Source organism: Emys orbicularis, chromosome 5, assembly GCF_028017835.1.
Source record: "Emys orbicularis isolate rEmyOrb1 chromosome 5, rEmyOrb1.hap1, whole genome shotgun sequence".
In the NCBI taxonomy this organism is placed as follows: Eukaryota; Metazoa; Chordata; order Testudines; family Emydidae; genus Emys; species Emys orbicularis.
In genome coordinates this window covers 40,158,728-40,185,506 of record NC_088687.1, presented here as the reverse complement: position 1 = coordinate 40,185,506, position 26,779 = coordinate 40,158,728, and positions in this window count along the sequence as shown.

Sequence of the window (26,779 nt, the reverse complement as noted above, 5' to 3'; positions counted from 1 at the left end):
ACTTCGAATTCAGCTACGTTATTAACGTAGCTGAATTTGCGTACCTTAGTCCGAAGTGGGGGGTTAGTGTGGACCAGGCCTTAGTGTTCATTTCTGGTTTCACTTTATAGAATGAACTTGAATGGAATATGAGAATATGAGATTTTTTAGGTTTTATCTGATAAACACCCTTCATACAAAAAATTTAAATACAAATAAAAATGGTGTTTATCCAATAAACACTGGAAATGGTTACTCAAGTCACGTTGACTTCACCCTTTTTCCAATACCATTTGTTTATATAGTCATTGTCCCTGAACTCTGGCTTGTATCTAAGGTCTTGTCCACATGGAGTAGTAAAGCAGTCTTAGGGGATTGATTTCTAAAATGCACTAACATGTTGCATGTCAATTGGTCCGTGTAGACCCTGCTGGTGCTCACTAAAGGCTCCCTGGTGCACTTTAATGTAGTGCTGTTTGAAACAGTACTATGTTAAAGCAAGGTAGGGAACAAATGCACTAAACACTAAATCAGGGGTTCAATAACAAGAATATAAAGCTTAAACTAACAGGTATGCCATTTTTAAAATGTATAATAAAAACTTAAAGTAGATTCTGTTTAAACAAGAATTTTGGGAAGTACCCCCTAAAAATCTCATTACAGCTTCAGAAAGCCCTGAAAAACTCCAGTTTTTGGATATCTACATGGAATCCAAAAATTTCTAAAAATAAATCAAACAGAAGCCTTTGGTCCTGCTTTGAGCAGGGGGTTGGATTAGAATATCCCTTCCAATCTTGATATTCTATGATTCTATGATTTAACAAAGGTTCCAATTCACTGATGCTCAGCACTTTTAATCATGCTTGAGAACATGTTGCAAGTTCAACAAACTGTATAATTTTAAAGATGTAAATCTCTGCCTTCCTGGCTTTTTAAAGCTAGATGAAACAGTGTCTTTGCCATACTGTACCAAATAATCGGTCCATCTGGTCCCTAACTGTGGCCATAGCATTGGCCAATGTCAGATGTTTCAGATGATGGAGTGGGAAAAAAAAGCTATATAGATCTAAGTCTCTGCCCAGTCCCTGCCCACCTATGCTTGGGAGGGAATAAGCAGGTGAGTACTCCACTTACTCCTATGAGACTAGGTCAAGGTGTGGGTAGAGAAACAGGAGTAAAGGAGGGTGCAGGCATTAGGGAGGGCAGGGATTGTTAGGGAGATGGGGAGACTACTCCATGGAGACCCTGGCTGACCCTCCCCACTAGCCCTTCTGAACCCCAGTCTATGACTGGGCACACACAAGCAGCCCCTTGTGCCCTACTCTGTCTGTCCCCTCCCCCATATCCCATGCCTCCTAGCCTGGCTCTACAGGCAGGGTGCAGTGATGAACGCAGCCGGCTGCTGACTGTTCTGGTGCCACAGCCGCCTCTGGTGGGTGAAAGGCAGGACCTCAGCACTTCTCAGGCAGAATGTGTATTCTGCAGAGAAAAAAATTCTGTGCTGGACATGAATTCTGCGCATGCACAGTGATGCAGAATTCCCCCAAGAGTATAGCCCATAGCAAATTACATTAGCATATTTCTACAATAGTCATAGAATTTAAGGCTAGAAGGGACCATTAGATCATAGAAATGTAGGGCTGGAAGGGACCTCAAGAGTTCATCAACTTCAAATAGCCTAAACTCAAAAGGTAAAAGCAGAGGCAATTTTAATATAATTTATTTGTCTTAGTTATTAACTTGGTACTTTGAACCTAAATACTATGGCAGCTTGAAATTACTTAAGATACCAGTGGGCAAGGTTTTGTAGGTTTTATAAACATATACACTTATTTCAAAGGTATTGGTGCATAACAATGTACAAAGGGCTTCATTTTTAAAAGAGCTAAGAGCCAGATTTTCAAACACTTTGCAGCCACAATTGAGGCTGCACTTTCAAAAGAGCTCATATCCCATTAAGATGGGAAACCCAATGTGCAGATTTCTACTGAAAATCTTGCCCTAGAAGTGCATGGGGTGGGGTGGCGGTGAGGAGTGGTTTGGCTTCCTCGTAGGTACTGTCAACTGCTGGAGTAAGCAAAACACAAGGTAATATAGTCTGGTCAAAGCTGATATGGTAATTCCTGTGCTCTTTTGCATGTATTTGAGCACTGACTGAGATTTAAGGCCAGATCCTCAGTAGTGAAGTCATGATGCCATGCTGATTGACATCAGTTGAGGATTTGATCCTTAAAATATCTAATCTCTCTTTATGTTGTTTGTAGAAAGTCTAAATAATTGTAATCTCTTGTAAATGAAAATGTACTGCTGGGCAAAATGGAGTACCTCTCAAATTATTATTACTGTTTAAATTCCATATTCAGCATGATCTATGTTCATATTAAGATGTTTGTTAATGAAACACCTAGACATATGGTTAAATTAAGCTTCTCAAGTGACTTCTGTAGGCTGGCAACTGTGATTGTCATAAAATATATGGTTGTCCAATTTATTTGGATAGGCTAAAATCGTGAGCTCATAGCACATCAATGGCAGCTTTATACTTTCATGGCTGGTCTGTGGAGTGAAGATAGAAAATACAATTTAGCTAACTCCCTCTTATTTAATTAAATAAAGAAAAAGAAAAACGAGTGGAGCTGCTATGAGGGCATCAATCTCACTTGATTTGCAAAACTCCTAAGAGAAGTCAAATCTAGTATTAAACAGATTAGAACTTCTTAAACCTTGGGATGACTCAAACTGGCTGATCAGCATCCTAATGGACAGATTAATCTATATGAACCCTGCTGTTGAAACTTCATCATTCAGTGCTCTTTAAAATATTAATTTTCATATTACAATGAAACACTTAAGTGTTTTTATAATTAAATGAATTTTTGAAAAATATTCCTTAATAGTCAATTCCCTTGCCTGTGGAAGGATCAACAGTCAAAATGTCAGTTTAATCTTTTTTTTCTTTTCCCAGCATGCATTTTATTATCTCCTTCCAATTTTTTTCTACCTACACTGACACAGCACTAATTTACTTTCTGGTAAGGGGGTGGAGAATTTAAATTGAAAAATAGAAGTGACTGAACTATTGTTAGCTAAAGGGCTTTTCGTTTCTTGTGATACAGTCTCTATTGATATTTGAATAATGGATATAGCAACCATAGGTGTGCAGATAATAAACATAGGGCACTCACAACCTAGACTGAGCTGGAAAAAAAGAATATTTACTGGTAATAAAGGAAATCTCAACTCAGTGATGCTGGGGTTCATTAAGATAGCTCATGGGAGTGTGCCACTTTGTAATAGATCTCAGAGTCTGATTATTTCAGTTATCAAATGTACTGATGTTAACCCCAGTGGCCTGGCCTACCTCAGCTTTGGATAATTATGCTATTCTTATCTTCCTGCAGTTCCAATATAATATTCTTCTTTACTCCTCTAAATTCTTGTGTAAGATTGCTGTGTACTGTTAAACAACAGCTGTGTCTGCCCCATAGGTGACTGCTGTGACATTACCCAGGGTACAATCTAGACTGATGAACAGCTGTGTCCACACAGTTCTCCAGCTTGGGGTGCCTTTTACACTGCTCTGCTGTGAGAGCTTCCACTCCTGGTCTGCTCACACACAACCTTCAGCATGTAAGTTACTCCCAGTTGTATAGGCAGCCACTCTTGAATTGCACAGCAGAGCAAAACCAGCGAATTCCCAATCCCAGACTTTCCCCAGAAATGTACGTCTTCTACTGCCCCGCTCTCTCCTGGAGAATACAAGCTCATACAAATCTGTTATTTTATTAATAAAAAATGATATGCACAAATCCTGTTATCCCAAATGGGGATAATAATGGAGATTCCCAAATACTTCAATCCAAATGCACTGGTTTAGATAACACAATAAAAGAAGTTTTATTAACTACAGAAGTATAGATTTTAAATGACTATAAGGAATAAAAGTCAGAATTTTTTACAAGAAAATAAAAGTTAAACGCAACTAATGCCTGACTTAACAAGCTAACTGTAGTAAGATGAGGCCCTGAAACATAAGCTCTTGTGTCAGAGGCCCAGTCTGAGGCCTGTGTCAGCTATCTGCGCAGAGCTGGGGCAGTACACAGAGGGAACACGCACGCAGCCGACTGTTATCATCATCGAACAAGAAGCAGAGCACCACACCGGTAGCTACTGACAACACTGGTGACCCCGACCTCTGATCTGGTGAGTAAGCGAGCTGTCCGCTGTAGGAATCGCGATCTAACATAGCAGAAAACCATGAGCTAGGGAACCCCCTTTTCCCCTCCCTTCAAATCCCCATGGAGTTTGATAACTCCTGGACTCTCTGGATTGCCAGTAAAGGAGGTCCATATGAATTTAAAAAAGAAAGTGGGGAAACATGGACTGGCATATGTAAAGCAATGGCAGAAACAGACATTTTAAAGAATAATAATAAAAGGAAAAAAGCAAGAATTTTGCAATTAATGTCTATGGCAGTACGATGGCTTAAACAGCATGCCACTATGCTAGCCAGACAGGTAATGGAAAAGACCAGGGAAGTAGAAGAGGTAATTAAAGCTTTGGAGGAAGCAACCCAGGCAGTCGAGCACTGGAAAGCCCAAGTCCTTTTAACAGGGCAACAGGCAGTTCAAACTCATGATATGCTCGAGCAAACACAGCAGGAAAATAAGAGATTAGAGATAGCTGTAGAAAACCTGCAAAAGCAAAAGGTACCATCCCCCATAGCTCAGCAGGCTTCATGTGCTTTTACTGTACCTGAAGTGTGGGGACAGAAATGGAAACAGGTAGCCCTAGCTAAATTAAAAGATGGGACATGGGACAATTGGAATGGATGCTGCAGTGGGGACATGTGGAATGACCCAGTTGAATCATCCTCTATTGACCCATGGGCAGGGGCTACAGCACCGCACCCGCCACCTTATGATGAGAACCAGGTTATGGGCAAACCCACCCCAAAACCTAGATCAATTCCAGTTAAAACAGGAGAAATGGGAGAAATTGAGGGAGAAACCCCTGCCGAAGAACCTGACCCCAATACTCCGCATACACCCCGATTTACCCTTGATACTACCCCACGCACTGAGGGTCCACCGTCATTGAGGCCATGGAATGCAGTGGAAATGGCAACAAAAAGACCAACTGACAATTTAAGAGAACCATGGTCCCATGGCAATTATGCAGAAAGAGAAATAAATCAGGCACCTAATTATATAGAGAGGGAGAGATATCAGGTATCTAAAAGTACATAGACATCTCACCCACCTCGAGTAAGCGGCTTAACTGCCAGTCTCGATGCTTTAAAAATTAATGAGCTAACTGCGCTAGCTGGAGCCGTCGGCCCCCCACCTTCAGAGAATTTTAATGAATTTATGGCATGGCTCCATAAATGCTCACAGTTATTAAAAGCTGTGGGAATTGACATGTTACAGGAACCAATCCTGGTACAAACACTTTTGGGACCACTGAACTGTTATACCCTTGGTTTTGATGATAATGTTACGCAAATGGTTAAACATGTGGTTCAAAAGCATTTTAAGCTATCTAGTGAGTTAGCGATACTTAAAGGAATTACAAGAATGCCAGGGGAAGCTCCAGCTAAACTGGCTGACAGAATACAAACATATACTAGGTTATCAGCGGCGGCTACAAATCTTGAGGATTTGAAACAACTTGTGTTAGAGGCAATGCCTTCTGGGGTGTTAGATTGGATGAATGCTTGGTGCGAGAACGGAGGTAGAGATATACCCTGGAATGAATGGATTGAAAAAGTGGAAACTGCAGTTAAACAACAGGAAGGAACTCCTGTCCATGAGTTGCGAACACAGTTAGGACAGTGGAAAACAGAGGGTCCTGGATACTCTCCCCGCGGCCGTGGCCGGGGTTGGAGAGGTCGTGGAATGAATAAAGGCAGAGGAGGAAATGGAGAAAGTGAACGGGTAGCACCTGGAGTTTTGAAACAGGAGAATTTAGATCTTAAGGGAGAGATTGAGAAGCTGCGGGCACAGTTGCAGGCATGTATGATTGGCAAGGAGTCTCGAAAGGAGGAAGATAAGACAGGGATGAAGGTAGCTCAGGCGATGGTCTTGGCATCTGGACTGAATGACCCGATTGTCACTAATTCAACAGAATAGGACAGCCCTCCCTGTAACTCGGAATGCATTTTCCAGCAACCCATGACAATAGATGTCTGGGGACGCCCCCACTTAAGCATCCGAGTTGGGGATGGGCTTGTAGATTTTCCATTGGACACGGGGGCTGGAATTCCAATAGTAAAAGATGAATTTGATGTATATCCAATCGGGGATTCCGTTCAGATCCAGGGTATATCAGGAACTAAGCAAACATATAATGTTAAAACCCTCCCTCTTCAGTTTGGTGTACATACCATTCAGGAGAAGTGTGCTATCGCAGGGAGAGAAAACTTAATTGGGGCAGAAACTATTAAGTGACTGGGATTAATCCTAGATTTTCCAAATATGTGTATTAGACAAACTCTCACTGTAACCGAAGATTCAAATGACACTAACCTGATCCCTATGGGGCTTGCTACGCAGACAGTAAAAGCAATAAAATCTAAACAGCCACCTCCTTCGCCGAAAGGCTGGGAAGGTTGGTGGGCTGAGATTCAAGCCGTCTGGGCAGCGGACTCCCTAGATACGGGAAAAATGCAGACCTCCGTCACTTTAGAAGGGGATACACCCCCATACATAAAACAATACCCAAACCCTCAGGAAGCAAAAGAATCGGTAAGACAAGTGATAGAAGAATTGGAAAAATGAAACTTAATTAGAAGGTGTTAGGCACCTAATGCGGCACCAATTTGGCCAGTTAGAAAACCTGATGGAACATGGAGATTAACTATTGATTATCGGGGATTAAACAGAACTGCCAAATGAGGAGCACCAGTGGTGGCTGTCTACCCAGAATTATTGGAGGTGGTAACCCCTGATATGAAGTGGTTCTCAGTACTCGATGTGGCAAATGGCTTTTGGAGTTTACCTTTAAACCCAGAGTCCCAATACAGAACAGCTTTTGTGTTCCAGGGTGTACAATACTGTTGGAATGTTTTGCCTATGGGGTATTGTGACGCACCCACAATATTTCATAGTGTAGTGAAAAATATGCTAGAAAAGGAGGGATTGTTACAAACGGGAAGAATAGTCCAGTATGTAGATGACATTTTAATAGTCAGTGAAACAGAGCAAGAACATGAAGCGTTAATGCGGCGATTGCTGACTAGCTGCCGAAAATACAGCTTGAAACTTAGCCCCTCTAAATCCCAGCTCAAACAAAGAGAAGTGCAATACCTTGGAATTCGGCTCAGTGCAGGGGGAAGATCTGTAGATAAGGAAAGGGTTAAGTGTATCGTTAACCTCCCTATGCCAGTGGATACTAAATCTTTGCAGTCTTTCTTGGGACTCACTAACTTTTGCAGAGAATTTATGGTTGGTTATGCAGAGAAAGCAGGTCCTCTGTATGAGGTACTTAAAAGACCACAGTGGACTTGGACAGAGGAGGCAACTAACCCATGGGAAAGCCTGAAAAAAGGGTTAATGGAAGCACCTACCTTAGCCGCCCCTAATAACGAATTCCCCTTTGTTTTGTACCCTAGCGTTAAGAATTTCTGTATTGTTAGTATGCTTACACAGGATACTGGTGCTGGGGAAAGACCCGTAGCTTATTATAGCAGAGCATTAACGGCTCCAGAAAACAAACTGGGAATCTGTGAGCAAACTGCCCTAGCTGCATATTGGACACTACAAAAAGCTCAGGCAATCATCGGAGCAAGCAAGGTGATTGTAAAAAGTCACCATGCACTGGGAAAATTACTCAGTCAGGAAAATCTGTCTAAAGGACACGTGAGAGTAGATAAAGCCATTCAATGGGTCTTTGCTCTTATGTCCGAAAATGTGCAATTAGTCCCACTAAAAGAACCTGAAATATCTGTATGGGGACTGACTATAAACGGTTGAGAACATGTCTGTGAACCCCAGCAAGAATCCAAAACACACCCTATTTTTAAAGCAACCCCAATTGAACAGGTGATTGGGAAAACGATTTGGTTTCTGGATGGTAGTTCTTATTATAACGGAGGAAAGCGAGTTACTGGCTTTGCAGGAATATGTTTAACTGGAGACCTGCAGACAGTTAACTCTTTCCAGTACAAATTGACTAAAGGAGGAACACAGTCTGCGAAGTGTCAGCAGTTTTAGAAGTTTTAGCCAGAATGAAAGATAAACAAACAGAAATAATAATAGGAACTGATTCAGATTATGTTTACAAGGGAACCACTATTTATTTGCATCGAATGAAGAAAGGGATGGAAATGGCAGTTAATACTGCTCTGGTACGACCAAATAATTATTTTAAGGAGTAAGGAGTTAAGGCAGTATGTTATGTAACACACAACATATTTATCCATGAATAATCATAGCAGTTATCCACATATATATCCATATATATTCATGTACTCATACACTTGTCCAGTATTAACCTTTATATATTCTCATTTACCAACAAACATATATACTGATATATAGCCATGTAATCATATCCATAGACTTAGATATTTGTATGCTTTAAATATTTATCCTATCCTCACAAAGCCCTCAGGTGACCAACAGGCCATCGCATGTCTTTTAACAACGTTGACATGTACACAAACCCCGCACATCGATATCAGGTCCCGGGCCTAACATTCCCAGGTCCACGATAAGGGACTAAAATTAATTGGATGATAAAAAATCTGCCTATCAGTCGTACGAGGGAATGTGCAGACTGAACGACGGATGGGGCATGAGTGTATGGATGGTAAAATGGGATAACCACATAACAGTGTTTAGCCCACTGGGTTGTCCTCAGTCCATACATTATGCTTTTCCGGGATGATGGGTAAACATCCTCCCCTTAAAAAGACAAAAAGTGGGGGAATGTAGTAAGATGAGGCTCTGAAACATAAGCTCTTGTGTCAGAGGCCCAGTCTGAGGCCTGAAGCCTGAACCAAAGTACTTCCAGGCACTGCTAAGCAAAAGCTGGGCTGTGAGCCAGAGGCAGGCCCCGCTCACAGAAGTTGGCGAGAAGAAGGTTGTTAGAAGCAGGTGCTTAACATATAAGTGCTAATAAGAGGAACTTGTGTCAAGATGGCACCTGGACAGTCCGATACAAGGACACTCCATAGACATAACAAGGAACAGGCAGGTGTATCTTGAAGACAGGGTCGAAAGTACAGCATGATGGATAGTTCTGTCTGAAACAACATGATCAAAGGGGGAGACAGCACCCTAATGAGCCAAGAGGCTGTATCTCAATACGTCAGTAGGGATGAGTAATCTGTCCTGTAACTGTATAAAAGTAGGTCACGGAGTGCGCATCTTTGTCTGGCCTAGGGGGCAGTGAAAAGTCCTGCCACTGACTGAGCCGGTCCATTGCCAGGGGGCACAAATTCGTAGTATGTCTTATAGAGTCTACAGGAAACTATTACTGTGCTTCGTTTGACAATAAACCTGGCTCGGGTTCCTTCGTACCTTACTAGAGTCTGTGGTCTTTGGGGGTTCTCTCGGGGTCTGCTGTGTCAGCTATCTGCGCAGAGCTGGGGCAGCACACAGAGGGAACATGCACGCAGCCGACTGTTATCATCATCGAACGAGAAGCAGAGCACCACACCAGTAGCTACTGACAACATTAACCTTCAGTTGTATAGAGTCCCAGTGATTTCAACTGGGTTCCAGTGAGGTGAAGGGTTTGCCCACATGAAGCGACTTGTAGGAGTGGAACCTAACCATTTACTTATTGCATACCCAGATTCACAGAATGTATTCCACATATGCCTGCCCAGTGAATGAGAACTCTTCCCACATATGCATGTGCATAGTCAATAGAACATTGGAATAGTATTAATTTAAGAAAGCATATTATCACTAAATATCAGAGTACATGTGCAAAGTCTGGTTTTAGAGCTTAAATAGATTTTCACCAAATAACCGGAAGATGCATGTCTGACTTAAGGAACATTTCTGTGCTGAATTTCAAATAACTACCCAAAAGTTCTGAAGTGCTACAGTTGTTAAAACGTTTTGCAAACAGCATTTCATCCTTTGGGGTTCTGCTCATTCCAAACTATTTAGGAAGATGCATGTATAATTAGACAGGGATCCACAGAGCCCCAGGCTTCTTGCTGGTTGTGGAGAGAAGACTTTGCTATTGGGTCAATGCATCATCTCTGCACAAGGAATAGCACTAGAAGGATTTTGGTGGCCTGAGACACTATCTGTTGGTGTTCCTCCAGGACTGGTGTGGCTCTGCATCTCCTCTAATGCAGGGTTATGGTTTAAAAGTCACAATCTAGCCCTATGGAAAAAGTCAATTAAACTTTCTTTTTAAAAAAGTAGATAATATGACTGAAAGTAAAGAGAATTTGACTTTTCAAAATGTGGGATTTGTAAAAGTGTAAAATACTGTATACAGTGAGGCTTTTATTTATTTAACTTACAGTCCCATCTAGTTCTGCTTGTAAAAACACAGGCAGATAGCTGTCTTAGAAAAGCATTGTACTTTTCATAACATGTTGAGTTTCGGATATAAAAACGTACTCTCTTGTTTTGTTTTTGCTTGGAACTGAAATATCTCATACTAAGTGGAAGAAAATAATTAGAGGTGGGCAAACCCTGCTGTGTTTGGTTTCTGTAGACTATACAGATTTGACCCTGCACAGCTCATTCCCAGCTATGACAGTGGGCTAGTCCCTTTAGGTTAACTTGGAAGTTTGACTCTAGAGAATCCAAACTTCAAGAAACTTATCCTACCCCAAAGTTCCTCTGATTCTGTGAGACTTTTCTTTCCTACCAGGCTTCAGGATCTTCAATCTTACAGTATTCTGTGGGGACAGTGAATTATTCCCTTCCCTGGCCACACACATACTTCTTCTGTTTTGCTTCCCTGTGGGTCATCATGGTCTCCTCAGGCAAATATGGCTGCTTTCCACAGGGGCGTGGGTAGGCTGCAAAGTAAGGACATTGCCTATCAAATTACACAACAGTCTTTTATAGGGAAGGCTGAAAGTGGAATTCAGATGTTAACTGAAAATAGATCAGTGTTGGTGTTTGCTATTGTTAGAACCAGCACAAATGGTGGCATGCTATCTATAGGCTAATGATGCACTTCTCTATGACTTCAAGCCCCACCACTGACACTCAGTGCTATCTACACTAGGTACTTATTACCTGTGTCTGGCTCCTTCTTGCTTACATTTTACTGCTGCTGAGGACTAGAGGGGGGGACAGGATTCTATTTCAAAATCTAAGTATCCAATATCTAAGCACCTCACAAATATTTGATCAGATATTTAGCAGGCGTAAATTGACATAGTTCAATGAAAATCAATGGAGCTACATTGATTTACACCAGGTGGAGGTCTGGCCCATAACTGAATTACCCCCACTATATCCTGGTGAGAGAGGATACTTATTTAAATATATATTATCACACTGAAATATATTGGTTTGATAACTTAGTGATTCTTTCATATGTCAGTGAATGACCCCTTTGTCTGGCTGGACAAAGCTAGATGAAACAGCTCATTGGTTAGTTCTAATTACAGCTAACCACCTGTGTGAGGATTATATGTTTGGGTAACATTCTCTTCCTATAGAGGAAGGCTAATCACAATGGAGGGTAAGAGGTGGAGACAGTGACAGCCAAGTATGTGCATAACCATGATAGAGACAGATGCAGGTTGTGATATGGGAGCCTGACCCCAGAACTGTGTTCAACTGGAGTTCTGGAAGTGGAAGAATCTGTGTATAGTATTGCTGAAGCTATTTCTGTTGTGTTCAATACTTTGTAAATATTTGCAATAAATAATATCCTGGCTCTCAGTTCATTGATTTCTCTCTCACTGAGGAATCCATTATAAGAGGCCACATTCTTCCTTAATCACTCAGAAGTAGAGATGTTGTGCCTCTCACACCAGTTTTACATCAGAGTATCTCCACTGACTTCAGATACCCTTGATTTACACTGGTGTACATGAGAACAGAATCAGATTTATACTATTTTCCTAAGATGTGTTTTTTGTGAAAATACATATCCCAGCTGCCTGTTGTAAAGTTCATGAGCCACACATTTGAATAAAGCTTATTGTGGTAGTATTTCTACTGTCCACTATTGCAAATAATGTACTCCTGGGGCTTTTCTTACTTTTCTGCACAACTTCACATACCAACTGTCACAGGGTGGGTCTAGTTCTGCCACACTTGTCACAGGAAAGGAGGAGTGGAGCAAAGTCCTCCAGGTGGCCTAGAGATACTGTGCAGTAAAGCAGTCAATCAGAGGGAAGCTGCAAATGGCTAGCCTATCAGAGTGTTGCAGGCTAGTATAAAAGGAGCTGAACTGAAGGAGTGTAGATGGTGTTCCTGGCTGGCTAAAGGGAACTACAGTACTGTGGACTGCTCAGTGCTGGTAGGAACTGGAGGAGTGAAAAAGAGCTGACTGGCTGCTGAGCCTGAACATAAGAGCCCTGAGGTAAGGATGAAGCTTTGGTGAAGGCTGGGGCTGTTGGGAAGTGGCCCAGGAAACTGAAAACAGTTTTGTTAAAGGGATATGGTATTGTGACTTTTTGGTTCTTGGGGTCCCTGGGCTGGGACCCAGAGTAGTGAGTGGGCCTGGGTCTCCTCTTCTCCCCCCCCCCATATGCCACTGTGGAAATGGCCTATAATTGGACAGTAATAAACCCCCCAGGAAGGGATCTGAACTACTTAGTGGCTGACATTGGGCAAAAGGGCTCAGAGAGGGTGAAACCATTGCCTTCAGGGAGGAAACTCTGGAGCTATGGATTGTTTAAAGACTGCAGACACACCTGACCAGAAGAGGAGCTTGTGAGAGGTGGATGCCACACCATTAAACCAAGAAAAACCCCTCAAGCTTCTCTCTTCTACCCCTTTCACTAGCTTTCAGCTGGGGTTAGATTGTTTGTTTTACTAATGGAGTGTGTTGTCTTCCCTTTCTCCTGTTCCCCTCCACCACAATACTATACTTTTTGTAAGAATTAACTGTGCATCAGCGGGTGGTCTTCACATATGAGACTGATTATATTTCTGATCTATTGATTAACCTTTGTGAAAAGACAGTGCACTGTTTATGTAGTACTGACCTTGCTTGTTTGATGTTTACAAGAGCATGTACTCTGTTACCTTCACAAGCACAGATGTGTAACATATCTGGGTCTATAGTGTGTATAAAAAAAAAAAAGTGTTCTACTTACAGTATAAATAAACACATTTTTGGCCACTGACTAAATTATTGTTACTATGAATAAGATTTTTGTGGAAATTAGGTATCAGTTCCATAACACCTGTTTGGCCTTACTGCAAGTAAGTAACTTCTTTAGAAGAAAAAATTTGTATGTGACTTTTCCAATATTCTAAGGGCCTGATCTTGTCTCATTGAAATCAGTAGCAAAATTCACATTGACTTTAGAGGTGCTAGATAAGCACACCTAAATGGAATTAATGTGATTAGTAACGGGCATAATATTTATCAGCCCATTAAATTAGTGTCAGATGATTTTAATCTGTGTCTGAAATGGGGGTCACTTAAGGAATAATGTGTTTATTCCTATGTTTGTTTGAGGTATTTCACTCTTATTCAGAAGACTTAATGCCTTGTTTTCTTCTGTATTGAGTTCCTTGGCAGCTTGTCTATTCCAGAGTAAAACTGTGTATGTCCTTTGAATCATGATGGTCATTCCATTGATATGTAAAGTATTGGTAGCTATTTTTCATAAGTAGTGTTAGTAATAGATATAATTGTCTCTTATGTGTAGCATATATAAAATACACCTCTACCTCGATAACGCTGTCCTCAGGAGCCAAAACATCTTATCGCGTTATAGGTGAAACCGCATTATATCGAACTTACTTTGATCCACCGGAGTGCGCAGCCCCGCCCCCCCCCCCCCCCCCGGAGCACTGCTTTACCGCGTTATATCCGAATTCGTGTTATATCGGGTCGCGTTATATTAGGGTAGAGGTGTATAACATACCTCCAATACATGTTTTCTTTGTATGTTAGGTTTAAATCTATTCAGAAGAAAAATTGGTGGTCTTCAGACTTCACATCAGGGAAAAGGAATTCAATATACTATTTCAGTTTTATTACTCTTCTAATATTCCCATCAAGTAGATCTATCTAGTTGAAGGTCTTTCTCTGCTTTTGTTGAAGATCATTTTTTAAATGAAAGTTTCCTTTCTTTTCAGTGCAACACACACACACTGTGTTTTAATAAACAATTTTGTTCCCTATAGAGGCTGTTTTGACAGAAAAATACAATTGCTTTTGTTTGTCATTTAATTTTGCACTAGATCAATAGAGTGAGACATAACTACTATTGGTATTAAAACTCTCAAATTCTTGGGGAAATAGAGGTTAAATTGTAAACAAAATATTTCATTGGCATTGATCTCAAAAGCATGCTGACAGTGCAGCTAAAAAATCATCAGTATCCCTGTATAAATCTCACCAAAGTGACAAGATGGATTTGATTATTTTACTTTGAAAGAGTCATTCCTTTAATGCTGCAAGCATTTACCAATTTATGAAAGATTAAATGAACCACATTTTCCTTTTTGTTTCTGCCACAGCTATTTTTGGTGATTATCTGGGGTTAATCAAGTTATGCAGATGACTGATGGTTTTACTCTTCTTGTTAGCCCACCTCAAATTTACAAAATTTATGACTCATGCCAGATCTCTTGTGATATAAAGACTACAGATAACTTGGGCTTAATATAAAGCGCAGAGAGTACAGTATCTCACAATGCCAATTCAAGCGTGTGAGGTACTATTAAAAACCGCTCTCCATTTAGGCAATAAAACAAAATTACTCTTACAGTTTGTATCTTTAAAATAAGATGTTGGTTTTTTGATAAGCAGTGTTGCTGAGGTCAGTTGTGCTTTTGTTATGAAAATGTTTTTCTTTTTTTCTCTTCACTTGAGCGGGGGCAGGGGGGAGAAATGAAATAAACCAGTTCTTCTTTATATACTGAACATAACATTGCCAGCATATTCATGATAATTAATGGCACATATCTGTGGCATGGGGGGAGGAGGGGGAGAGAGATTGTATGTTAAGATTGCATAAACCAAGCATCAGTCATGTTGCAAAGGTCTAAATGAGTCTTTGGTGAAAGACAACCTCTATTTCAATATTCCATTATTTGGGCCACCACAAACACAAAGCCCTCAAACTGTGTCTATTTTTGAAGCTGTCATTGTTATAAAATTATCAAACTGACACCCAGCCACACTAGATCAATACCACTGTCGTACTGCAGTCTAAGCCCACAAGGAAAGGCTCAGAAATCTCGGCAGGGTGCGCAGTATATGTTAGGAGGCAGACATTCCTCTCTGGTGCTCTTTCATTCTACAGGTTTGAGGAACAGAATAAGGGCAGGAACCTGTTGTGTGGCTAGAGAACGATGATGGAATGCTAATTAAAATTCAATCCCTTGAGCAAATTTGGGGCAGCCTTCCAGACTGCTGCTCATTTAATTGATGAATGCCTTTTCTGTTCTCCTGGTACACACAGAATTGGGTAAGGTCCTTATTGACTGTTTGGAGATGTTGAGTATGTCAATATGATGAGAAACCATGCATGAATACAAGAACAAAAAAGAGAAGGTTAATGAAGTCAAACATGAATACTAGCATGAGACTGCATCTTAAGCTCCCCAAATGTGCTCCTGTACCCATAAAGCTAATTAATGAATGTGTTTCTTACCCTTGGAACTTAATTACATCACCAAAAAGCCTATCTTTAAAAAAAAAAAAATTAAAGTGAGAAATTGTGATGCTTCTTGCCATAGTTCTATAAAACTTGACCTTTTAAGGAATGTAAGAGTAAACTAGGTTTCAGCTAAACCAAGTGGGAATAGTTGGCGTTTATGGCATTTACCATCATTGACTCTCAGTATTCTGCATTTCACTGACCAATTAGAAGTGTGTTAGGATTACAGTTTCAAAGAGTAAGGGAATTGTTGTTGCCAACTAGATCCCACTTATATGGAACTTGCTCCTAGATGGATAACTGAAAGCTGTCCACTGTTACAACATAGCAACACAAATGCTTCACTCCTTAAAGACTGACACATCTCAGCCTGAAATGTACAAAATGGATTTTTTCATGTAAAATCTCCTATTTGTACCCATTCAACTATGATACATATTGTTTGAGTGTGGCTGGAGCTTATCCAACCACAAAATGGGTCATGCAAAAAGCTGCCTGGAGATGTCTAAAAAACATTTTAAGACACTCTTCCATAGAAACTTTGGCAAGGATGTTTGTTCACTTTGCTAATATTCACACTAACGAAGAGAACAAAATTTCATATGCAGATCCATGTGGGCTCAACTGTGCTACCTGGTGCATTGGGGTGATTGGCAGGGGTGGGGAATGCATGGCATTAAGTCTCTCCCCATTCACATGTGCAAGAGTAGTAGCCTTGTAGAGGCTGCTCTTCCTTCCTCCCCCCCTACTGCTACCCATCATATGGATAGTCAGCACAGTGTGCAGTAAGGGGTGCCTTGAGGGTGTGTAGGTTTTTGAAATATGGATGAGATTCTTAATTGACCAAGGAATGAGTTCTGGCCACCAGATATAACTTTCAAGCCTTGCTAAAAAAATAAATTAAACTCCGTGCTTAGAGGAAATACACCCCTGTGAGGGAGGAGAATTCAGCCTCATAGAAGATTTAAATGTGCTGGTGTTAGGAATTTTGTCTGGGCATAACAAACTGGGCAGCGGATGAAGATCAAGTGTCAATAATATCTCCTGGTCAGTGATACTGAAGCCAACTGGCAGGATCTAAAAAAAACCTGTTGTGGACAAGTCTGAGGCCCTTTATCAGTAACAGGTGGGGTTGCTTTGCATTGAGCACTATAGCTTTTGATTTGATATTTCAATGAGTACAGCGTTAAGTAACTTTTAAAATCAACTTTAAGGGGCCTTCCATGCAGGGTATTGCAGTTATCTTGACGTTGTTCCTCTTCCATGTGGCTGTTAAGAGGGTCAGTGAGGAAATATAGTTTTGTTGCATTCGTGTGGTAACTTCCAGCTCTTTCTGCATCTCCACCTTTGACAAATCTGTTTAGGATAAAATTATGAATGAATAGGCTGAATCCAATTAAACACATTTTCTCCACCTTGTTATATATTTTTCACACTTTAAAATTATTGCTTGTCTCTCCACTTCCTGGTTTGGGTCAAGACTGAAGTATAAAAATACAGTGAGGAATATTCCCCACTTTTATAGCTTAAAAGCCGGGAACTTGGAAGTACAACAAACTTAACAATAAAGCCAATTTTCACAAATTCTCCAGCATGAGTTTTAGAAAGAAGGTTCAAATTTTGTGTAAAATAGATTTTTGGATGCATGTATAAACAAAACCTTTTCACTAGAACGAACGGTGTGCTGTATCTTTTTAAAAATGGTAAATATACCTAGCAGCTTGATTTAAATGCTAATAAATTCAATTTGATCTTGTATGTATTTTTTTAAAGCACTGATGTGCTCTCGTTCCTTTAACCCTTCTTCCAGGCGCTGTTGGCAGCAACAAGGTCCAGGTTCAATTATCTAAGTATTGTTTCTGAAAACCTAGTAAATAACATGATTTTAATCCCCTATCCAGAAATGTATGAAAACTATATCCCTACTGGGCACTCATGCCAGGCAACACTTCCCCACTTGCAAGCACTGAGTCCATTGTACAAAACTAAACTTTTTATTGGGGGGGGAAGAGGACGCAGAATAAACTTGGGGAAAGCCAATAATTAATCAACAATGTGTGTATACATAGTACTATCTAGATATAGATAGATAGATGTAAGATTCCCAACTCACCAGGATTTCTTGGCAATAGTCTTAAACTAAGTTGTTTGCTTGTAATGTTTCCAATAGCCACTTCCCTCCTCCATTGAACCGCAGCTCACTATTTGTCAAATGGGATTGACATAGTCCAGAGTTCAGGCAGGAATCTCCAGCTGATAAAGAAAGGCCTTCTAGGCTTGCTCCAGGGACTTTACCACCTAACCCAGCTGTAGTGAATATAGCTTTACTAATTGTTGGGTGGAGGGACTTTACCAAAGTTGCTGATCTATGCTGTTGCCTTCTGCATTTCAGCAAAACACTCTGTGAAGACTTTGAAAGATGGCATTTGTGGCATATGGGACACTGAACAGAGTGCCACCATGAATGCACTCCTGCCATAATTTAGGAACCTGAGCCCCATCCCCTTTTTTCCTCCTTCCCCCTTCAGCTTGTGCCCCAGCTCCACAAACCAATGGAAGACTGAGGCATTGGTCAGGGTGGCTTTACCCCAGGCACATTTGGTGCAATTCTCTTGTCTTTTTAATTCCTGACAGACATAATAGTGTTTTATTATCCCCAAACTTAACTGTATTTTTACCTTAGTATCACAAACTGTCACATAACTGAAATGCAAATGAAGCCTGACTCTTTCCGTCATTTCCCCTTGCTCTCCAATAGAAAACAGGTTTTTTTTCTCCCCCTCTCCGGAGCTTCTGTTCATCTGCAGTTCTCAAGCACTTCTGGGCTACTCTTCTTGCTGTTTATCAGCAGCTATCTAACTCCCTACACTTTAATGCTTTGAGCGACATAGTTTACAGAGGTATTATGATTTCATTTGCTCTATTTCTTAAGATATCTTGCACACTATTGTCCAGACATGCTGAGAACATGAGCAAAACCCTATAGACTCCTATGAACTATTCACAAAACTGTAATCCTAGTGTAACAGTGCAGAGGAACATTAGTGATACTGCTTCTGTGCCTCCTCTGTACAGATAAAGAAACCACGTATAAATACAGGCAACAACAGAACCTTTTTTTCTGTCTTGCTCCCTGTTACTTGCACTCTGATCCTGCCGTTCTTATTCAGGCAAAGTTCCTGTTCCTGAGTTCTCCCCTGCCCCGCTTTCAGGTACTCTTGGTATCTTTCCGTTTCCCAAATGACTGATATTTCCGAGACAAATCTGAATTGCTGTCTTTCTAGCTACTAATTAAGTGGTGTCAAACTGTTTATGAAGATTCCACTGTGGCTGCTCTTCAACTTGTTTCAACTTAAATAGAGGCTAGAGCACTAAGTCAGATCAGTTGCTTTGGTTAAATCATTGCTAGAAGTATCTTTATAGACCAGCAGACTTTACAGGAATTTAGACTAAAAGTGTAAACTCAAGAAATAGCAGAAATAGTAAAACAGTATTTTGTCAGCACTTTAATTTGCTTTCATAGTGTACTTCCAGTTTTATAGCTTTCTTTGTTTTAGATAATTTGTGGCTATGCTAAGCATATCTACATCAGTTTCAAAATTCCCCATGTTCTAAAAGTTACCCATGCAACTCATGTTTTATGGTATATGTTAGCAACTCATCAATTTTTGATAAGTATGTGTTTCCAGTAGTCTATTCCCATCACTCCATATATAATTGTCTGCCTGAGGCCACCATTCAGAATGTTGCAATTTTAATGCATGCTTCAGCAACATTTTTCCCTTCCTTGGCTGAAAAGAGATGTTTTCAATTGAGTTTCAATTTTTTGTTTAGTCATCCAAGAGCAAGTCTCTAACTATTTTTGGGCAACAGACTAACCGACAATATATCAAATTTGCCTAACCAAATTTCAGCTGGTCATTTAGCAAGGCAGCTCCAAATACTATAGCTGAGAAGAATGTGGTATAAGAACTTAAAGAATAGAATAGTAGAACAGCATCACCCACTAGATGAGTTCTTTTCTTCTTACTGAACATCTAAATACACTTTTAAAAATCTTATTAATTTAATTTATATATTGTACATCCAAGATTTTTACTTTTAAATAATTTGATCTCACCCAGTCACTCAAGCATGTGCTTAAGTTGTATATGTATATGCTTAACTTGTATATAAGCATGTGCTTAACTTGACTTGTATATTCATCTGCCTAATTGACTTCCATGTGGCAACTCACATGCTTGATAAGTAAATACTTTGATTCAATAAACTGTACATTCAGGATTGAATTCAGAGCTGATATAAGTGGGAACAACTCCACTAAAATTTTCAAAGTGCCCAGTTATGGCAGGTATATTAGTAGAAGGGAAGTGCTAATGAGAAGTGTATTGATGTTTTCAAGACAGTGAAGCAATAGTTACAAGTTTACTTGAAATCTTATCAATGCTGCTATGTAGGAAAACGTTGGAAAGCTGTTTTCTGCTACTTTTTTTAAATGTCAGATTGATGGTATCAATATCTGACAATTGCTTTACAATTAAAATAGTAACTGTTTATAGGAACCCAGAGATAGTAAGCAAACAAGAAAACAATATTTCCATGCTCCTCTTGTCTTTCAAAGTAATAAATACATAGAATTATACATTTTCAGAATAACATGGAAAGTAGTGATTATTTAGACAGCTAAATACGACACATGTATTTGGCTAAAGTTTTCTCCTTGTCATAATAATATATCAGCCAGCAGGAGAAAAAGCAAGGAGATTCTTAATTTGCCAGTCATCAATGGCCAATATGTGGAATCAGTTTCTTAGCTGACGTAACTGCATATCATTCAATTTTCTTTCATTGAGGTGCAGATGTTTACACCAGTCATGAATTTGTCTCTGGCATTTGTCTGTCAGAGCTGTGATTACTGTAATAAAGTGTTTGCAGACACTTGCTAAAATAAAAAATGTGAATTCCCTTTGATATAATGCACAACCTTTTTTGATGCTGTGCACAATTTGTGGAAAGTGCACAATTATTTAAGAAATATTTAAATCCTCTTGAAAGCTGTTTGGGAGACATGCAATCAGGGAACAGAAATAATACAGCATCACTTAATTGACCAGTCAAATAACACAAGTAGTGAATTACAAATAGAGAATATGCAATGCAGGTCATGGTGAATAGTTTTTGATGAGCTGAAACATGTTAAATAACTACAAGCAAATCAGTAAAAATCAAAGTCTGTTCATGGATAATTCATGAACATAAAACAGAGCCTTCATTCATCCATTAAATCCTTCACTGCAAATCGTCCTCTCAGGTCTTGTTAAAGGGGACACTGCTCAGAGGGGAAAACAATACTCATGGGGAAAAAACAGATCAGAGGGAACATGCAAGTATAGTGGAAGAGAGGAGAAAGAAGGAAGTTCATGCATGGCCAAGTAGGCTAAGAATTCACAGTATCTTTATTTCTCTTCCTCAAAATAAGAGGAAAAACAGCCTGTTGCTTGTTCAGAAAGGGACAGCAAAGCCTCATTGTACATTTAAAAAAGGCAATGCCATTTGAGATTTTCCTGCATGGATTTCAAAATGCCAACAGAAAAAATATTTTGCAATTGCAGTACAATCAACAATTTGTTTTTATTTTTTCTTCACTGAAATCCCTACAACTAGATTTCTTATTTATTTTTTATATCCACTTGTGACAATGCATCTGTTCTAAGCTTTGCTTTTACTAATTTTGCAAACAAATAGTAATATGTTCATTCACTTCTAGATTGTGAGATTGCATGTTAGGTACACAAAAAAACTTTTAGGACTTATTTGGCTCTTCATAATAACAAGTTATCCGACACATTAAAAATGATAGTTTTGTACATAATTTTTTTAAATCTCTAAAGAATGCTTAATTAATTAAATTTATATTGTAGTAGAACTGCTATGGAAATATGTAGACCACTCACTGAATAAACTTATTTTGATCACTGTTTAGATTTAGAGTAACAGTATTCAGACTGAGACACTGCGTATAAAGGTGGTGCTGACATTTCTTAGCCTTTTGAATTCCAAACCAGAAGGTGCTAGCATTTTTATAATTCAGATTTATGTGTTGGATTGCCTGCCAACAATGAATAACTGCTCAAATCGATCTTAAAAATAAACCTGATCCTGAATGATCAGAGTCCAGCAGTGTACTTGGAGGGGAGGGAGCGGGGAAATGGGTAAATTAACATAAACTAAACTCCATAATCTCCAAATGTGACATGAGTAAACTGTTTACCCTACACTGTACTACAAGAACAGACATTGTTTTTCTGTACTACCATTCCTCAAACATTAGAATAATAAATTGGCAATTCTGTCTGGGTGGAATATCGACAATAATATTACTGTTAAGTTCTTTTCCCTGCTACCCAGAATGCACAGGTTCAGACTCTTGAGCTGAAGTATGTTTGCTGCTGCAGTGAGTGATCAGCCTATGGAAACAGGGCCCAGCGTAGGGCTAAATGCAAGCACGCACCCACATTCAGGAGCTCACCTTAAACACAGTGTTCCAAAGTTAATCGTTATATACTGTATTAACACTGGTCTGCCTAGCAGACCAAACTTAGTGTTAACTCAGTTGTGTACCTGATTGGACTGCTGACCAAGTTGCTTACTTGATCAGGTTGCTGGCTCAGCTTTTCACCAGACTATTCTCCCTCCCTGACAGACAAGCAGCATCTTTTCACATGTCCCAATACCTAAAATTATACATTCTGCATATAACATCCTACAGTTGCTATATGGACAGAGCAACCGGATAGGGTGAAATCAGAGAAATGCACTAGGAAGATCAAAACTTTGGGAAATTTTGCATCTGAATCTGAACAGTGTGGCTCACCCCCCCAATTATACATTCTTCAGTAGTTATTTTTATAAACATTTAGGTCCAAGTGCAGGTCTCAGTTATACCTATGCAACCCAACTGACTTCAAAGGTGTATCCATGGACAGAATTTTGTCCAAAATGTTTCACTTGCAATAAAATACATGACTCCTACTGTAGTCATTGAAATAGTAACTGCAGACATTGTTTGAGGATGTAATAGAGAGGTTCATATGATTGAGGAAGAGATTGCAGCCTTCAACTACCTGAAGGGCTGTTCCAAAGAGGACGGAGATAGGCTGTTCTCAGTGTTTGGCAGATGACCGAACAAGGAGCAATGGTCTCAAGTTGCGGTGGGGGAGGTCTAGGTTGGATATTAGGAAACACTATTTCACTAGGAGGGTGGTGAAGCACTGGAATTGGTTACCTAGGGAGTTGGTGGAATCTCCATCCTTAGAGGTTTTTAAGGCCCGGCTTGACAAAGCCCTGGCTGGAATGATTTAGTTGGGGTTGGTCCTGCTTTGAGCGGGGGGTTGAACTAGATGACCTCCTGAGGTCTCTTCCAACCCTGATCTTCCATGATTGGGAAATACAATCTAGACAGAGCTACTATAAGGAGGTGCATAACTACTCTATGGGGAATGGTGTTCCAGTTATCAGTGATTCATAGTCAGGCTGGAAGGGCATATTGAGTAGGCTCCCACAGGGTCCGTTCTGGATCTGGTTCTGATCAATATCAGAGGGGGGAGGGATAGCTCAGTGGTTTGAGCATTGGCCTGCTAAACCCAGGGTTGTGAGTTCAATCCTTGAGGGGGCCACTTAGGGATCTGGGGCAAAATCAGTACTTGGTCCTGCTAGTGAAGGCAGGGGGCTGGACTTGATGACCTTTCAAGGTCCCTTCCAGTTCTAGGAGATGGGATATCTCCATTAATTTTTTTTTCATCAATGATTTTGATAATGGCAGAGAATTGCAGATGATACCAAGCTGGGAGGGGTTGCAAGTGCTTTGGAGGAGACGATTAAAATTCGAAATGGTCTGAAGTAAATGGGTTGAAATTCAATAAGGACAAATGCAAAGTACTCCACTTATGAAGGAATAATTAGTTGGATACCCACAAAATGGGAAATGACTGCCCAGGAGGGAGTACTGCAGGAAGGTATTTACAGATCATAGTGGATCACAAGTTAAATATGAGTCAATAGGGTAACACTGCCCCCCCCCCCCAAAAGCCACCATCATTCTGGCATGTATTAGCAGGATTGCTGTAAGCAAGACACAAGAAGTAATTCTTCTGTGCTGATTAGGCCTCAACTGGAGTATTGTCCTGGGCACCACATTTCAGGAAAGATGTGGACAAATTGGAGAGTCCAGAGAAGAGCAACAAATGACTAAAGGCCCAAACTACAACCTATGAGGGAAAATTGGAAAAAAATTGGGTTTATTTTGGAGAAGACTGAGAGGGGACACTGTGACACTCTGTACCTCAAAGCAGCACTGTGGAACCCCCATATTCACCACTGTCATATAATTATGATGTATTTTGTACAAAGTATGCTTTGTGAGGCATCATTTTAAGTCTTGAACTGCTGAACACTTATATCCTTTTGGATTTTGTGTACTATCATTGTATGTGAAGTTATGAAATTTTGCTATGTGTATTACTGAAATATGTTGTGAGGTTGGGAACACTCACAATCAGCCTTTCTGGTACAATGGAGTAGCCAGATGTGCTGATAGCCATTGGGAGAGTGGATTCCCTTCAATGGGCCATCCCAGAAGACTCCTCAGAGAACATGTAGACAATGGGGACTGCCTGATTCCCCACATCAAAAAATCTTTCCGTCAAACTGGAAGAAACTACAAAAGATGCCAAGTGACATCCTCATTTCCCCCCCCCCCCCCCCCCACACACACACACAACTCAACACTTGGGAATGTCTGCAGGACAAACACTTTGAACTGGTGGAGAGTGGTCCCAATCCAGGAAAGAGTTCTAGCCTGTGTATTAAGGATCTGACCTGTTTATACCATCTCTCAGGGTGAGACTGCTTGATTCAAATTTTGTTTAGTTTTATAGAACTCAGACTGTGACCTAATTTTTATTTCTTAGGTCACCAACTTTGATCTCTGTGCTTGCTACTTATAATCACTTAAAATCTATCTTACTTTAGTTAATCTGTTTTATATTTTTACCTAAGTGTGTTTTGGTTGAAGTGCTTGGGAAATCTCAGTTATTTTTACAAAGGCTAGTGTGTGCCCTCCCCACATTGAGGGAGGGGAAGACTGGGTAATGAACTTACACTGGCCAGGCTTCTGGCCGGTGCAAGGCTGGAGGCTGAGGGGAATTGGCTGGAGCCTCTCTTCTTGGTTCATGGGTGGCTGGCAAAGCATTCATGTACATCATCTTGGTGTGTCCCTGCCTGTTGTCTCTGTAAATGCAGTACCCGCCAGAGGTTTGTGGCTTGACACAGCATCACTGTGTGAGAGGGATAGAGGGCTCAGTGGTCCCACAGTCCAGGTTGCACCCTGGGAACCCATCACTGACATAAGTTTTTAAGTACATAAAAGGTTGTTTACAAGGAGGAGGGAGAAAAACTGTTCCTAACCTCTGAGGATAGAACAAGAAGCAATGGGCTTAAATTGCAGGAAGGGCAGTTTAGGTTTGACATTAGGAAAAACTTTCTGTCAGGGTAGCTAAGCACTGGAATAAATTGCTTAGGGAGGTTGTGGAATCTGTCATTGGAGATTTTTAAGAGCAGGTTAGACACCTGTCAGGGATGGTCTACATAATACTTAGTCCTGCCATGAGTGCAGGGGACTGGACTATAAGACTTCATAGAATATCAGGGTTGGAAGGGACCTCAGGAGGTCATCTAGTCTAACCCCCTACTCAAAGCAGGACCAAACACCAACTAAATCATCCCAGCCAGGGCTTTGTCAAGCCTGACCTTAAAAAAACCTCTAAGGAAGGAGATTCCACCACCTCCCTAGGTAACCCATTCCAATGCTTCACCACCCTCCTAGTGAAAGGTTTTCTTAATATCCAACCTGAACCTCTCCCACTGCAACTTGAGAACATTACTTCTTGAGATCCCTTCCAGTTCTATGATTCTATATAATGCAATATGAGTTTATTTCAGCCATTGCATTCTTGATACATTTATCCAACATTCAGAGATTGAACTTGTCCTGTGTCAGTGCACCATGATAAGCCAAATTCTTCTCTTATTTCTACATTTATATCCCCATTGACTTCAGTGTGGTTGCACATGTAGCACTGATGGTAGAACTTTGCCATGTTATAACATTAACATAAGTCATCAATGAACTATATACAGTGCATACCCAAGCTAATATTAAAGCTGTATGTTATTCACAAGGAACAGCTAAAACTCACGTCACTTTTCTTGTTAAAAGGATGAGCATCCAAAGTACCAGATTATAACTTAAAAACAAAAGTAAACTGAGGATGTACATAAAAGTTGAATGTTTATTAGGGCAACAAAATGATAAAACAATCAAAGCTGTGGCTACTTACTTTCCTCTGTTATTTAATAAAGCCAGAAGACTCTGAATTCATAGCTTGGAACTTTGGGATCTTCAGACCAGGGGTGCTGGAACATTTTGTATAGTGGGGGGTGCTGAGAGCCATTGAACCAAACTGTAAACCCTGTATATGGTAGAAACCACTTCAAGTCAGGGGGTGCGGCACCACCCCTAGTTCCAGCATCTATGCTTCAGACCATAGAATGTACAAACTATTGGAACACATCAGATTATGGTTACAGGGATATACAATCTTCCTCAAAACCATATGGGCAATTTGAGAGCAGACTTCAATGGAGAAGTGAGATTCCTGTAGCTTTGCAGAAAAGCTGCTAAAGTCTAAACCATGTACTTGTCTGAAGAATCTATACAGCTGGTCCAATGTATACTGAATGATATTCTAATTTTTCTCTCTGATTTATGGTAATTTGCTTTAGCAAGGTATCTCTCACCATAAAAATAGAATGGGTAAAAGTATTCACTGCAAATAATATTCAGGGAAAATGTAATTCTTAGCTGTTCATGAACTTTTGTGGATAGATTCAGATTTTTTTCCCCCAAAAAATGTACACCAGCTGCTAATGGTCTTACAGCAGCTGGGGACACACACCCTT